This window comes from Rhinopithecus bieti, unplaced genomic scaffold (assembly GCF_001698545.2).
Source record: "Rhinopithecus bieti isolate Rb0 unplaced genomic scaffold, ASM169854v2 scaffold_21891, whole genome shotgun sequence".
Taxonomy (NCBI): Eukaryota; Metazoa; Chordata; class Mammalia; order Primates; family Cercopithecidae; genus Rhinopithecus; species Rhinopithecus bieti.
The window spans coordinates 942,174-957,791 of NW_016810869.1; the positions used below are offsets into that span (position 1 = coordinate 942,174).

General features: G+C 32.3%; 1 protein-coding gene across 1 annotated transcript in view; it reads left to right on the plus strand.

Moving 5' to 3' along the window:
• Positions 1-15,618, plus strand: part of CDH18 (cadherin 18) — a 1,176,273-nt gene that overhangs the window by 351,335 nt on the left and 809,320 nt on the right. The window lies entirely within an intron of this gene.

A 15,618-nucleotide genomic window follows, 5' to 3' on the forward strand; every position in this document is an offset into this window, starting at 1 on the left:
ATTGTGAAAATTGATATCTTAAAAGTGTTGCATCTTCTGACACAGGAACAGGGTATTGCTCTCATTTTATTTAGTTGTTATTTAATTATTCTCATCACTGTTTTATAGTTTTTGTAGTGCAGATATTTTATATATTTTATCAGATTTATCCCTAAATGCTTCATATTTTTAATCTTGTTATAAATGGCAAGACATTTTGTGTTCTGAGTCTTTGTTATCATAAAATAAATTGATTTTCTTTGTGTTTGATTTTATATCTTGCAAATTTACTTGTTATTAAGTATACTACCTTTTATAGTTTTAATCAATTTTCTACATGGATAAGCATTTCACCTGTGGAAAAAATAACTTTTATTTCTTCCTTTCTAATTCAGTTGCCCAATATTGTTTTCTTTCTTTATTTAATGGGCAAGAAACCCCTGTATACTATTGAATGAATTAATGAGAGCAAATATACCCCTCTTTTCCTCTTCTTAGGGTGAAAGAAAACATTGTGTCTTTCACCACGAACTGTAATTTTTCTTTTGGCATTTTGTAGATGCCCTTTATCGGTTTGATGTAGTTCTCTTCTATTTGTAATTTCTCAAGAATTTTCATTAGGAATGTTCAGTGAGTTTTTTTTAAAGCCCCTTTTTAAAAAACTATATTGAGATTTAGTAGTTTGTTATGTGTAGAGTATCATTTTGATTGATTGTTTTCTGTGAGAAATCTAACTTGCATTCCTGAAATAAGCTATCTTGGTCTGAATGCACTGTCTTGTCTTTTCTTTCTTTTTGTTTGTACGAGCTGTAGGATTTGATTTGCTAGCATGTTATTTGGAACTGTTATATTTAATTTGTAATATCAGTGTCTGGTAATATATGTCTCAAGGTAATACCTGTCTCATAAAAATAAGCTGAGGAATAATCACTTTCAAATTCATGGCAGAGTTTGTGTAGAATTTGTTTGATTTCTTCTCACAATATTGGGAAGAATTAACTAGTGAAACCTGTGTCTAGATTTCCTTTGTTGGCACTTTTTAAATGCAAGTTCAATTTGTTTGATAGATGTTGGAACATTAAGTTTCTTGATTTCTTCTTCTAGGATATTTGGTAGTTTCTGTCTTTTGTAGAATTCATTTAATTCAAATTCTTAAATTGATACATAATTGTTTGTAGTATTTTTTTGCTGTTGTCCTTTCAATAACTTCAGTGATGCCACTAGCTCATTCTTGATATTGGCAATTTGCAACTTGTCTTTCTTTCCCCGTATCGATACAATAGTATATAAAGAAAATTCTGATTGCTTCAATCTTTGAAACATAATATTTCTGGGTATAGGATTCTTGGTTGGATTTTTTTTTTATTACTTTAAAGAAAAAAAAGTCGTCTTTCTTCCTTTTATTTCTTTGTAATTAGCATGTCTATTTTATCCAACTGCTTTTATTTATTTATCTTTTACATTTTATTTATATATATATATTTTTTCAAGTTTTACTTTAAAATCAGGGTATACATATGCAGGTTTGTTTCAAAGGTACATTGTGTGATGCTGAGGTTTGGAGTACAAATAAATCTGTCACCCAGGTAGTGAGTATAGTACGCAACAGGTAGATTTTCAACCCTTACCCTCCTCCCTTCTTGTATGCCCCAGTATCTACTGGTCCAATTTTTAGCTTTCACTTGTAAATGAGAACATATTTCTGTGTTAATTCACTTAGGATAACGGTTTCCAGCTGCATCCATGTTGCTGTGAAGGACATCATTTTATTCTTTTTAATGTCTGTATAATATTCCATCATGTATACATATCATATTTACTTTATTCAGTCCACCATTGATTTGCTATTACAAACAGTGCTGTGATGTACATATAAGTATATGTGTCATTTTGATAGAACAATTTAGTTTTCTTTGGGTATATACCCAATAGTAGGATGCTGGATTGAATGGTAGTTCAATTTTCAGTTATTTGAGATATCTTCAAACTGCTCTCCACCCTGGCTGAATTAATTTAGGTACCCACCAATAGTGTGTAAGCGTTCTCTTTTCTCTACAGCCTTGCCAACATCTGTTCCTTTCTTATTGTTTAATCAAAGCCATTCTGACTGGTGTGAGATGATATATTGTGATTTTGGTTGCATTTCTATGATTATTAGTGATGATGAACCTTTTTTCATGTGTTTGTTGGCTGTTTGTATGTCTTCTTTTGAGATGTGTTTGTTCATGACTTTTGCCCACTTTTTAACAGGGTTATTGATTTTTTGCTTGTTGATTTGCTTAAATTCATTACATTCTGGATAATAGGCCTTTGTTAAATGCATATTTTGCAATATTTTTCCCATTCTGTGGGCTGTTTACTCTGTTGATAGTTTCTTTTGCTGTCCAAAAGCTCTTTGGTTTAATTAGGTCTAAGTTGTCAATATTTGGTTTTGTTGCAATTGCTTTTGAGAAATTTGCCATAATTATTTTGCCAAGACCCATATTGAGAAGGTCATTTCCTAGGTTTTATTCTATGATTTTTATATTTTGAAGTCTTACATTTAAGTCTTAAATATATCTTGAGTTAATTTGTTTATATGGTGATATGTAGGGGTCCAGTTTCATTATTCTGTGTACAAATAGCCATCCAACTGTTTTTAAGATGTTATCTTTATTATATTTTTAAAAATTTATAATATAGGACTTCTGGAGTTATTCTGCATTTTAATGTAATGTAGATTGGATTCCTCCCCTTCAATGTAATGTAGACTGGATACTTTCCCCAATCGTAGTTTTCTTCATGTTTCTTGTGAATGAGATATGTTAAGATTCATTATCTGTGGTTTCATAATTTTCATCAAATTTGGAACCTTTCTGTCTTTATTTCTTCAAATATTGTTTTCCCTATGCCCATATCTATTCTTTGGGGTTTCAAACTATATACACAATAGGCTGCTTAAAGTTGTTCCACAGAATTTTTTTAATTCTGTTTTTGAGTATGTTTTAATTTGGGAATCATCTTAGTTCATGCTGCTATAACAAATTACCACAGAATGAGTGAGTTAAACAATAAATATTTGATTTTCACAGTTCAGGAGCCTGGAAAGTCCAAGAACAAGGCTGCAGCAGATCTAGTGTCTACTCAGGGCCTGCTTCCTGGTTTACAGATGGCCGTCATCTTGATATATATTACAAAGTGGAGAGAAGAGATAGGAAGCATGCTCTCATGTCTCTTCCTATAAAAGCATTAATCCCATTCATGGGAACTGATGATCAGGAACATAGGTTGAAGAAATTATCCAGAATGCATCGTTTAGAGATAAAATGATAGATAATGTAAAAAAGTGGTTACAACCAATGGAGAATTTGATGATTAGGAATAGGCTATGATTACTGGGAATGCCACAGGAGACATTAGAGAGAATATGACAGAAGAAATATTCAAGAGAAAATGAATAAGGGTTTAGCCCAGGTATCTATGGGTTGCTTGGATAATCCTGCTTATTTGAGCTAACTCTCCTTATTTAAACTGCTCATACTTATGCATCTATGGTCATCCAGCGGCTTCACTGGGAACTGGGAACTGGCTGTTATAGGACTGCCTCACTTGAAAATATTCTTTTTTCTCCAAGTTTCCTTTATACCCTTGCAGAATAAAAGTGTTGTTATTATGGTAAATGTGAGTTTGGGAAAAAGAGAGAGAGATGAGGAGAGAGACTAAAAGTTCTCAAAGATTTTTGAAGTCTAAGTCATATCCTAAACAACATCACTTCTACCATTTTCCATGGAATAAAATAGACCATAAGCCAGATCTGATTCAAGAAGGTGATAGACTTCACATTTTTACAGGAACACTGCAAAATTAAAATATGATTTTAAAAATTGGGACAGGAGAAAATTATGTTTAGTTTTGCAATTTTTCTGTCACTAAGATGTTTCAGATTAGTGAAACACAATGAAACACCAACAGACATGATAACAATACTGTGGAATACCAGGTTTGAATACAATAAAGAAAATAAATTCTTTCCCAAATAAATACACATGCAAACACTCACGCATGTCTGTTTGTGTCTATGTATATACATGCATGTGTACATATATATGTAGAGGTATACTGAAAAACAAAATTTGCAAATAACAAATTAACAAATAGGAACATTGCAAACAATGTATAGTACATTTATCATTAGAAAAAAGAAAACAGAAGATAATAGAATATTATGTATAGTGCTAACTGGCTCTGTCAATATAGACTATCAGTCTAGCTAAGATTATTGTTAAATATGACACAGTAATAAAATTTCAAACTTTTTTGGTATGATATTCTCACTGAAAACTGTTAAAATTTAAATAGAAGAAAAACAGTGAAAGATACAAAGTGCTAAATTCATAAACCTCGTAATAATCTTGGATTATAAATAATGTTTATACATTTAAATATATGTTTAACTGATATATAGTAAATGTATGTTACTCCTTATGAGAATACTTATATACTAATATAATATTTAAAGTATATGCATTATATATATTCAGATACACAGAGCTAGGGAAATTAGAGTTGAAATATAATAGTAATATGGAGAACAAGAAAGCATAATTTGAGGAAAATTTTCTGAATTTCTTAGAAGAAAGTTATATATATTAACTTCAGGATTTTTAACATCATCTGGATTAATCAGGTTGCAACTTATTTATTGTTATTGAAACCTATAAGACGTATATTCATTTTTACTGAATAATCTGGTTGGCTATTTGACAATTACATACCTGTGAAATAGCCCTTGTGAACTAAAATGCAATACTCTTTCTCAAAGTCAAAATTATAAATATAGTAGTTACATCCTCAGCCAAAGTCTTTTGTTTTCCAAGAGTGAATAATAAATCTAGCATATATGATTAAAGATAACTTTCAACTATTACATAAATAATGTAAAATGTTTCAAACTAAAAAATACTATTTTTGCTATATTTTCTTCTTAAAAACTGTCTTCACATGCCTATTATATATGTCAATGTGGCATGTCTTTGTCTCAATATAACTTATATAAGTAAGTCAGAAGCAGACCATATCCCATTTGGCATGGTGACAGATAACAAAGAAAGACAGAATGACTTTTGATGGTAAAAGCAGCAAAGGGGGCTGAAATATTTGATATATCTCAGAGAATAAATAACTTCAAAAATTTGTGTCCACATTCTAAACTAAAAATAACTCTAATGGCATTTTGACAAAGCCTAATAACTGTAATTTAAAGTTAGATACTAATGTGTTTCTTTTCTTTATTTTCCAACATTGCATAGTTATGTATCATAGTTATGTTTATTTCAAATAAGTAGGTTCAGCCTTTCTCTTCGAGAACCCATTGGCTGAGGATTTAAGTTCATAAGATAATGAAACATATAGATCATTTGTGACAGCATGAAAAATTATCAAATTCAATCCTCAAATTGCCATCTTCTCTTAGATTCAGTCTACAAGCAAAGGTCAACTATAGAGTCCTTCTTAAAAAATAAATAGAAACCCTAAAACATAAAAGCTAAAACAAAAATGTGAGGGATGAAATAGTCTTTCAAATATTTTAGTGAAATCAATTTAGGATTGCTTCGCTTGTTTTGATATTTTGTCTTAAAGACAGTGAAGTTCTTGTATTTATATTTGGTAAAAAATTCTTAGAAGAGTTTGAGTGTTTATTTTATTAAGCTAGAATATTAATTTTACTCTTTACATTCTAGCATCTATTATTTTAAACAATAGTAATCTATTGATTTAGCTTTAAAAGTTACTACTGTAATTTTACCTTTTATAATACAGACATTCGTGTATTAAAATTATGATATTGAAAAAGTTTGTATTGTCTTAATCTGAAACCAATAAGCCAAAATGATTTTATTTATTATCAGTAAACATTGATCTGGGAATCAGAACATATCTTTTTGTTACCATTCAGTTTTGCAATATTTTTAGCTTACATAATGTCGCTAGACCTTATTTCAAAAATTGTAAAACGATAATATTATCCAATGATCTCTTTGTTTCATTTCTTTTTTTTTTTTTTTTTCTTTTTTCCTTTTTGAGATGGAGTTTCACTCTTGTTGCCCAGGCTGGAGTGCAGTGGCGTGATCTTGGCTCACTGCAACCTCTGCCTCCTAGGTTCAAGAGATTCTCCTGTCTCAGCCTCCTGAGTAGCTGGGGTTGCAGGAGCACCACCACACCCGGCTAATTTTTGTATTTTTAGTAGAGATGGGGTTTCACCATGTCGGTCAGGCTGGTCTCGAACTCCTGAGCTCAGGTGATCCACCCTCCTCGGCCTGCCAAAGTGCTGGGATTACAGGCGTGAGCGACTGTGCCCGGCCGATATTATCCAGTGATTTCTAAGGTGACTTAAATCTTCTGGTTTGATCCTTTTATGAATTTTGTAGAATTTTGATGATTCACATACCACTAGGGGAACTAAACCCCTAAAGTTTTACTTTGATATATTTTCAAAAGTTGCAAAGCTATAAATTTTGTCACTTATACAATTTTGATTTCAAGTTTTGTAGATAAGAGTTATTTTGAATATAAAACAGATTACAACACATAGCAGCAGTGGCCGTGAATGATGGAGCTTACTAGCATACCTACCAATGCCAAGAAACAACCTGAATACAATTCAAACAACTTGTTGGGCCCTGTATGACAGACTTCTTGCAAAGGGCATTGAATGATCACTTCCCATGGGTGATGGTGTTTTAACATCTATACCTTTGATTTCTTTTTTCCCTCTCTGTGTATACAGGTTTATTAACATTTAGAGCTTTAGCCTGCAAGGACTAATTATTCCTCTTGTTGATTTGTTCAGAGAAATGTGATGGGTTTTTGGAGTCTTTGCTATATTCAATTCCAGTTTGATAGTATGTAATAGCAAACAAAACAATCTATTCTAGAAGACCTATGATAACAAAAATCATTTTATTATATTGAATAAACTTGAAGGGTGAGGTAAAACCTAGTTAAAACAAATCCCCACAAATAATCATGATGATGATGATGATGATGATGATAATGATGATGATGATGAAAGTCTCTACTTACCTGAAATGAAGCTATGTATGTGATGGGTAAGAAAAAATTAAAAACTGGTAATAGTTACATAGATTACTGGGTTATCAAGATGGTCATTAATTAACAATGGAAAATTAGAGTTTATTTAATTTGTAACCAAATAAAAGATAATTTAGATAGAAATAAATAACTGCTTTAGGAAACTCAGTTTTTCTGGTCATTGAGTTAGAGATATCACATCATGATATGGTTGAATGTCTTGGAAATAGGGGAAATTTGATTTTGAGAATACATTGTACAGTATTAACCAGAATTTCAAGTATTTCATAGGCTCAGAGTGACCGATTTCATTTTCTAGGCACTGCGGGAGTTTAGCAGTTGACGAGCTTAGTGGATGACCATATATGTGATTCCCTGATTCCTAAGGTAGTGGATCTCTCAGGATTACACATTGATACACAAAGGGCTTTCTGTTATACACATACAATTATTAGCAGAGACATCAATGCAATGTATTATTCCTAATGAATGGAGCACCATACAACCTAGACCATAAAGGACTTTAGTGTCAAGTGAATTTAGAAAAACTCATCAGTTCAATTTCTCATTCCTGAAAGAAAGAATAGGTATAATTAATTGTCTAAGGAGAAAAAAAATAGATGCTGGTAATGGCAATGCCTAGAAACTAACTAGACTGTATTCGTATTTGGAGCTAAGTACTGCAAAGAATATGTCTTAATATGCTAGATCCTACAGAAAATAAATAATGAAAATAAACTGTAATCATATTATTAATTTACAATGCTTCTCTCGAAACAGAATCTGGGACACTATGTGAGGAACAAACAAAAATTATCCCAATCTGGGCTCTTTGCCCAGAATTACAACCATACAAAAATATACATAGCTAAGGAAGAAAAAAGAATCTAGTCCAAAATAAGGCAAAGATTAAAAAATATATGGCGTTGAAGAACAATATGTTTTAATTAAAACTACTAGTAAATCTAATAAGATGCATTTGTATATTATCAATAAAAAATAAGAGATGTGGTTACCAAAATAGAAAATTATTTTTTAATGAAAATTCTAAGTTGAGGCATTTAGTGGACAAAACATATTTTTAATGGTACAATAATGTATCAGCAATACCGCAAGCATTGTGAAATTCCTGGCATTCTTCTCTAACTAAAATAATCTCTGATTTTATATGGTAGATCCTGGGAACACATTTTCCAATGTGCTAATCACAATTAGTACATGTGTAAAGTTGTGGGGCTTTGTGTGGAGATGTAGAATATTCAATGGAACAAAACATTAAATTGGTTAGGTGACGTTCATGTGAAGTACACAGCGCATTGAAAATAATCTTTTACTGACCTCAGTAAACAACATATAACTCTAAATTCTGGGCTTTTTAATCAACAATCTGATAGTATATATTTACACATAAAACAAAGGCTTGAGGGTCTTGGCAGCCATTTAATGTTCTCCAGGTTTATTCTCTTCTATTTTTGCTAGCATCCTCATATGGCATAGAAAGTGAAATAGCAAAGACACCCATAACTACAAAAAACGTTCACCAACTATCAATAAGACCATGTATCAGTCTATGCCTGAAACTATACATAAATATGAATTGACTTAACATAACCCACCTTAAGTGCTTATCCTACATCAGAGCCTGTGACTATAATCTCACACAAAAGACTGATGTCCATTCTGTTGCTGTCAAGAAGAGGATGTTCACTGAATAGCATTTCATTGGGTATATATGCCATGTTGTTTTTTCCATTCATCCATTGATTGAAATATAAAAATAAGAAAATCCTATCATTTGTGGCAACATAGGTGAACGTGGAGGATATTTGCTAAGTGAAATAAGCCAGGCGCAGAAAGACAAGTACTGTATTATCTCACTCATATGAGAAATCTAAAAAAGTTGATCTCATAAAAGGCAAGAGTAGAATGGTGATTAACAGGAGCAGAGAGAGGGGTTGGGGAGATGTTGGTCATAAAACACAAAATTTCAGTTACACAGGAGGAGTTAGTTCAAGAGATCTATTGTACAACATGATTACTACACTTAATAACAATATATTGTATTCTTTAAAAATGTTGAGACAGTGAATATTAAGTATTGTTTCTAAAAATGATAACTGTGTGGTAATACATGTGTTAATTAGGTAGATTTAGTCATTCCACAATGTATATATGCTTTAATACATCATGTTGTACACAATAAATATATACAATTTTACCTATAGTTTTTCAAAAAGGAAGAGGATTTTGAAGACAAATGAAACTATTAAACCCACCCCTGAACTTATAGTACTTCTAGATTGAGGACAAAACTTTCTAGTCAAAATAAATGTTCAAGGAGAAGGGAATGAGAAATATGACACTGCAAGATCTGTTTAGTAAAAATATGAGTTCTAAAGAGATTTTTAAGAGATTGATAAGGAGTGACAACAAAAGGTAGAAAGAAAACCAAACCAAACAAAATTTTGTTACTGAAACTAAGGACAGAGTGTTTCCAGTAAGAGGATTGGGTTAATACTGTCATATGATAGAAAAGTAAAGAAATACATGTAGATGACGAACACTGGATTTAACATAAATAAATTATTTGATGATCTTCAAAAGGCATTGTTAGCTGAATGGTGAGGCTATTAATTCATACTGCAATAGGTTGAAGAACAGACAGAAAATGAAATGGAAGGAGTGATACCTGTATCAGAGAAGAGAGAAAAAGTTGTAGAGAATTATGGAACTAAGAAGGTTTGTGTTTATTTTCTAGATTAGATAGAAGAAATCTGAATACATTTTAAAACACTGATAGAGACTGAGCATGGTGGCTCATCCTTGTAATCCCAGCACTCTGGGAGGCTGAGGTATTAGGACTGCTTGAGTCTAGGAGTTAAGAGACCAGACTGGGCAACATAGTGAGACCCTCTCTCTACAAAAATAAAATTTAAATAAAAAATAAAATTAAAATACTGATAGAGGATAGTGAAGGAAGGATTGAACTTACAGAAAAGGAGACAAAGATTGCTTTTTTAGATTTCTAAGATATGAACAATGAAAACAACTCAAAGTTTAACAGAATAGTTAATTTTAGAGAAAATGTGTGTGGAGAAAAGATTAAGACATATAGTGTTGAATTTATATGAGTTGGGTGAGGGTTGATTATTGAATCTTTGTGTGTTCATGAAACAGAAGCACAGTCATGTGCCGGTTATTTGTGAATACCTGCTGTATTAGAATGTTTGTGGAGTGTGGAAATAAACTGTGGGAACAATTAAACAGAAAGCTCTCTGGGAAAATTGAGTATTTCAGCAAAAATGTGGGAGCCAAATGACGCTGGAAACCATGAATTTTCAGATGGACCTTCCTCTGAATTTGTGTGATTTTTATCAATTATACTAGAAAGCCCACGTGTATGAGCTATGCAAATAGAATATAGATTATCTCAAAGGTTGTGCAAGAAAGGAAAGGGAAAAAATAACATGAGTATGTTGATGTTACTGGCAGTGGTAGGGTTGTGTCTCACCAACTGTGCAATGTGATTTGGGCAAAAAAGGAGGTGGAAATGGGAAAGCTATTGTGTATGGAGAAAATAATTGGGTTAAGGATTAGAATGTGAATGAGTAAAAGAACATTCACAATGGGAGGAACAGAGTAAGACCTTAACAATTGTTTATACCCAGCCAGTGATTCAAATTTAGTCATTTCAAGCTCTTAGAGGCTATTAAGGAAGGAGCAAAGAGGTGTGTGTATGTGTGTGTATGGAGAAGCGCCTTGGAGGTTGTAATTTGGTTAAAATCAAGAGTGACTGATAATGCTTCCATCAAAAAGCGCTGAAGAACAATGACTCTGTGTAGGAGGACATATGAAAACATCAAGTTTTTAAGTAAAGTAGTAAATTTATACAGGGCAGTTTCAGGGGTTCTGAGCATAGAAACTACAGAATAAAAGTAGGGAGTTAAAGTTGCACCTACAAAAAAAAATTCTTTTTATTTGAGAAGAAAAGATGAGATAGATGGCAGAGGTTAGTGAGGATGCAGAATGATGAATAGATTTGTGTGTGTGTGTGTGTGTGTGTGTGCATGTCTGTGTCTGTGTGTATGTTTGTGTTTTCATGGATAGTCTCAGGCTCCAGTGGGACAATGACATTGTTAGTGATAAGCATAAATGATTGCACAAAATAGTAAAAAATGAAGATCAGAAGCATATCAGAATGAGTGACATTTGAAATAGAAGACACATTCTTCCAAAGAGCCCTCAAAAAGAAGGTATTTCTACCGCATTGGAAGTATTTTGCCCATTCTATTTACTTATTTATCTATTTGTTTATTTATTATTTCTGAGATTTTGGTGCACCCAGCACCCAAGCTGTGTACACTTGTGCAATCTTTTATCCCTCAACCCCCCTCCCACCCTCTCCCCCAAGTCCCCGAAATCCAATGTATCATTCTGAAACCTTTGCATCCTCACAGCTTAGCTCCCACTTACAGTGAGAATATATGAAGTTTGGTTTTCCATTCTTGAGTTATTTCACTTAGAATGATTGTCCCCAATTCCATCCAGGTTAGTGTGAATGCCATTATTTTGTCCCCTTTTATGGCTGAGTAGAATTCAATGGTATATATGAAAATATATCTTATATACCATATTTTCTTTATTCACTTGTTGATTGACAGGCATTTGGGCTGATTCCATACTTCTGCAATTGCATATTGTGTTGCTATAAACATGCATGTGCAAGTGTCTTTTTCATTTCCTTATGCAATGTATTCACACATTCAATACTGCTACCCTACTTTTGGAACTTCATCACATATTTCATAAGACTTCATATGTATTGAATTTTTAAAATTATGATACATCAATAACTTGTCCTTTTATTAATGTTGTAAGTTTAATGAAGTGCCCCCGAATGATCAATACTTATAATTTTCAAAGTACATATTACAGTGCCTTCAATATTAGCTTTTAACATAATTTTTAAGATTAGTAGCAAAAAAATCTTAAATATGCATATTTTATTGATTAGTTTTATATATATGTGTGTATATATATATATATATAATGTGCATTAATTACATAAATTAGAGGACTGATTTAAAAAATACATAGAATCACCATGTTGGTTTCTTACTGAAATAACCTCAAGACTAATGTTTAACTTAGGATAAATTATGAGTGGTTTCTGCTTTCTTATTTCTATCTATGTAAATAGAATCTACTAACAAATTATTATAAAATTGACAAAAAAGTCCAAAATGTAGGTAAGAATAGTCACAAAGATCATTTTCTGATAAACATATTAAATGTATTCTAACATATTTACATATTCTGCAAGAAAAAGTAACCAACCTAATAACTACTTTTAGTAGAATTCATATCTAAAATCTGTCTCCTCTGCTGACACTTAAACAATTTATATATTTCTAGTGGCTTGAGCATATTTTTATGTAAGATACATTTTTCTAATATGGTGGTAAATAATTATTCCTCTTCATATGATTTGTTGCAGTGATGGAAGGATCTATAAATAGTTAATGTGTTTGATATTTTGGTTAGTTTTGTGGCATATAAGCAATAAGAAAAGATCTGATTTGTTAAAATCATTTGAGAGTGTCTGTATTCAGAGCTTTGTTATTTTCATATTTTAAAGTGAAAATTGCCCTTAAAACAACAATTATTTTACTGTTGAAAAAGCATGTATCAACTCTATCAAAAACTGAACCTTCTAATTGCAATGCATCTGTGTCATAAGTCACATCAATATGGGACTGATAAATTTTAACAAGAGGTATATTATTGAAGCTAACACATTGTTCCTTTTAATTATAATAATCACCCAATATCACTTTGCTGCTGAAACTCTGATTGTCAAATATAATTTGGCTCTTTATGACAGTGACAGCTATATACTGAATGCTATTTTATATACTTTCACTTAAAATAGTTCATTTAGTGGTGTGCATACATTGAAAGATACACTTTTAATAAGAAGAATTCTTTGCTTTCTGAAGGCCAATGTGTTTATGTGTATGTACAAGTAGGTCTTGCTTTTTTAAAAAATAACATTCGCATTTACTTTCCTTTTTAAAAACAATAAAGATTTCAGACTCAAATGCTTGTTGATACGCTGAAAGCCTTTATTTTTCTCCCATCACTTCCTGCAAACGTAGTCCTGTCCTACTACTGCCCCTCTTCCTGAAAGATCACAAACAGATCCCACAGCCATCCATCCATTTACGATGAGAACATTCACTATTACTATAACAACTTACTTTCAGATATTTTCAAGTCTCCTCTACTCGAGCTTAAAACTTTCCATTTCACATCTAAGCACCCTTCTCCTACTGATCAAAACACCATTAAAGTGGTTCAGGTCATGCCACCTTCTGTAGGCATCCATTTTGCTCCCAGGAATCTTATTTTTTTTCCATACAAAATACTTTCTCTCCTCTAGTTGCTGCTCAACTAGGACTTGACATCACAGGCAGCTCTGAAGAATCCCTACTAACTTCAGAATTCTCCAGAAGAGAAGCCAACTCCAAGCTTCTTCATGCTCACCACTCTTTATAGAACACTCATGCAAAGCCCTTCCAAGATATTGTTTTCTCCACTATTTGGTACTATAGTGAGCCTATGAGTGTCTACAGCACAAGGAATATTCAATGTGTGTCTGTGTGTAGGGGTGAGTGGGTGATATTACCAGGCTATGGCTGATATTTTATTTAAATGTAAAGGTCATCTTTTTTATCTACTATTTTTATAACATAGAACATTGATCTTTATGCATTTATCTATTCATTCCACAAATATTCATCAAAGGTCTACTTTATCTCAGGGATTTTGTATAGGCATAAAAAAACAATGACAAAAAGTGCAAAGTCAATATTGTTCTCCTTCAGTAGAGATTACCTTCTAGTTATGGGAGAGAAACAGTATGTCACAGGAGGTGACGACAGCTGTGAAGGAAAAATACAACAAGGGAAGAAGGTACACAGTGACTTCATGAGCATGTATGATACTAGGATTTCTGGGGACAATGTCACTGATGTGGTGACCTCTGATGAGTGATTTGAAGAATCACAGAATCACAAAGAAGAAAAGAGCTATCCAAACAGCAGAAGACAGAGTCTCTCTTCTGAGTAGCAAGGTCACTTTACTTTGCATGTTTAAGTAGCACCTAGAAAAATATTTTGGGGCTGAGGGCAAAAGGCAAGAAGAATGAGAGAGAATAAAATCAGAGAGAGAAGGAGAGGAAAAGAGACAGAAAGAGAGCAAGTATGCATATTAATAGATGTTTATATATTAGAGATAATGTTTGTGACACAATATAATATTAAAGAAATTGTCATTTTTCTGGTATATGCTGAATAATCATTTCAAAACACACTCTTGCAAATTAGAAAAAATAAACTTACAATGAAAATGTCCTGGCACTATTTTGTATCATAATTTGAAGCACTTGTCATGTCTATAAAAGAGAAACACTGTTCTTTAATTAAAAGAATGCATTTAATTATGTCAGCGAAGTTTTAACCAAAAGGTGGGTGAATATAACAGATTTAGCAGAAAATAATAAATCAGTATTAATGAGAGCTTATCCAGTATGAATTGATTTGGAAATAAATAAAAGATTAAAACAAAAGAGAAGAAAAAAACCTAAGGATTTTGCCTGGCCAAAATCCAAGCTGTCTCATTGGTGCACACTCATATAACCATTAAAAAACATATTCATGTTATGAATTTGGCTTAAAATCTAAAATTATAAAATCAATATGAATATTCAGGCAGAAGGGTCCGATATTCTGAATTTGATAACATCTTACAATAACTTGAACTAAGATTCATATGAGCCGCTCTCTTACAAAATAACCCTAGGGTTTTCTATTATCATGAAAAATATGAGCCTGTTAAATACCTGTGGTTGTTTGATGATTAAATACTTGACCTATATTTCTAGAAACAAGAGTGAGGAAAGTATCTGCCAAAGTAATTTTATATGTTCAAAATAGTAACTAGATTTCAGAGAATCTGAAAGTCATAAGGGCCTAGTTAAAAGACATTTCAATTTATCTTCTGTGACAGTGAAGCTTCCACAGTTTTGAGTAAGAAGCAGTTACAGAAAGTGTGCATTTCTTCATAAAGTCTTAAAACAAAAAGAGAAACAACTCTTCAGAAATTAAGAATTTTACTATTCAAACAAATTTTGTTAACATAATTTCTCATCCAGAAATGACAAAATAAATACATATTTTTTTTTTAATTTATGAAGGAAAGATGTTTAATTAACTCACAGTTCCACGTGGCTGGGGAAGCTTCACAATCATTGTGGAAGGTGAATAAGTAGTAAAGTCACATCTTCCATGGTGGCAGACAACAGAGCTTGTGTAGGGGAACTGTCCTTTATAAAATCATCAGACTTACTCACTAACACAAGAACAGCAAAGGAAAGACTCGCCCCCATGAAGCAATTACCTCCCTCTACATTCCTCCCATGACACATGGGATTTGTGAGAGCTACAATTCAAGATAAGTTTTGGGTGGGAACACAGCCAAACCATATAATTCTGCCCCCGGCTCCTC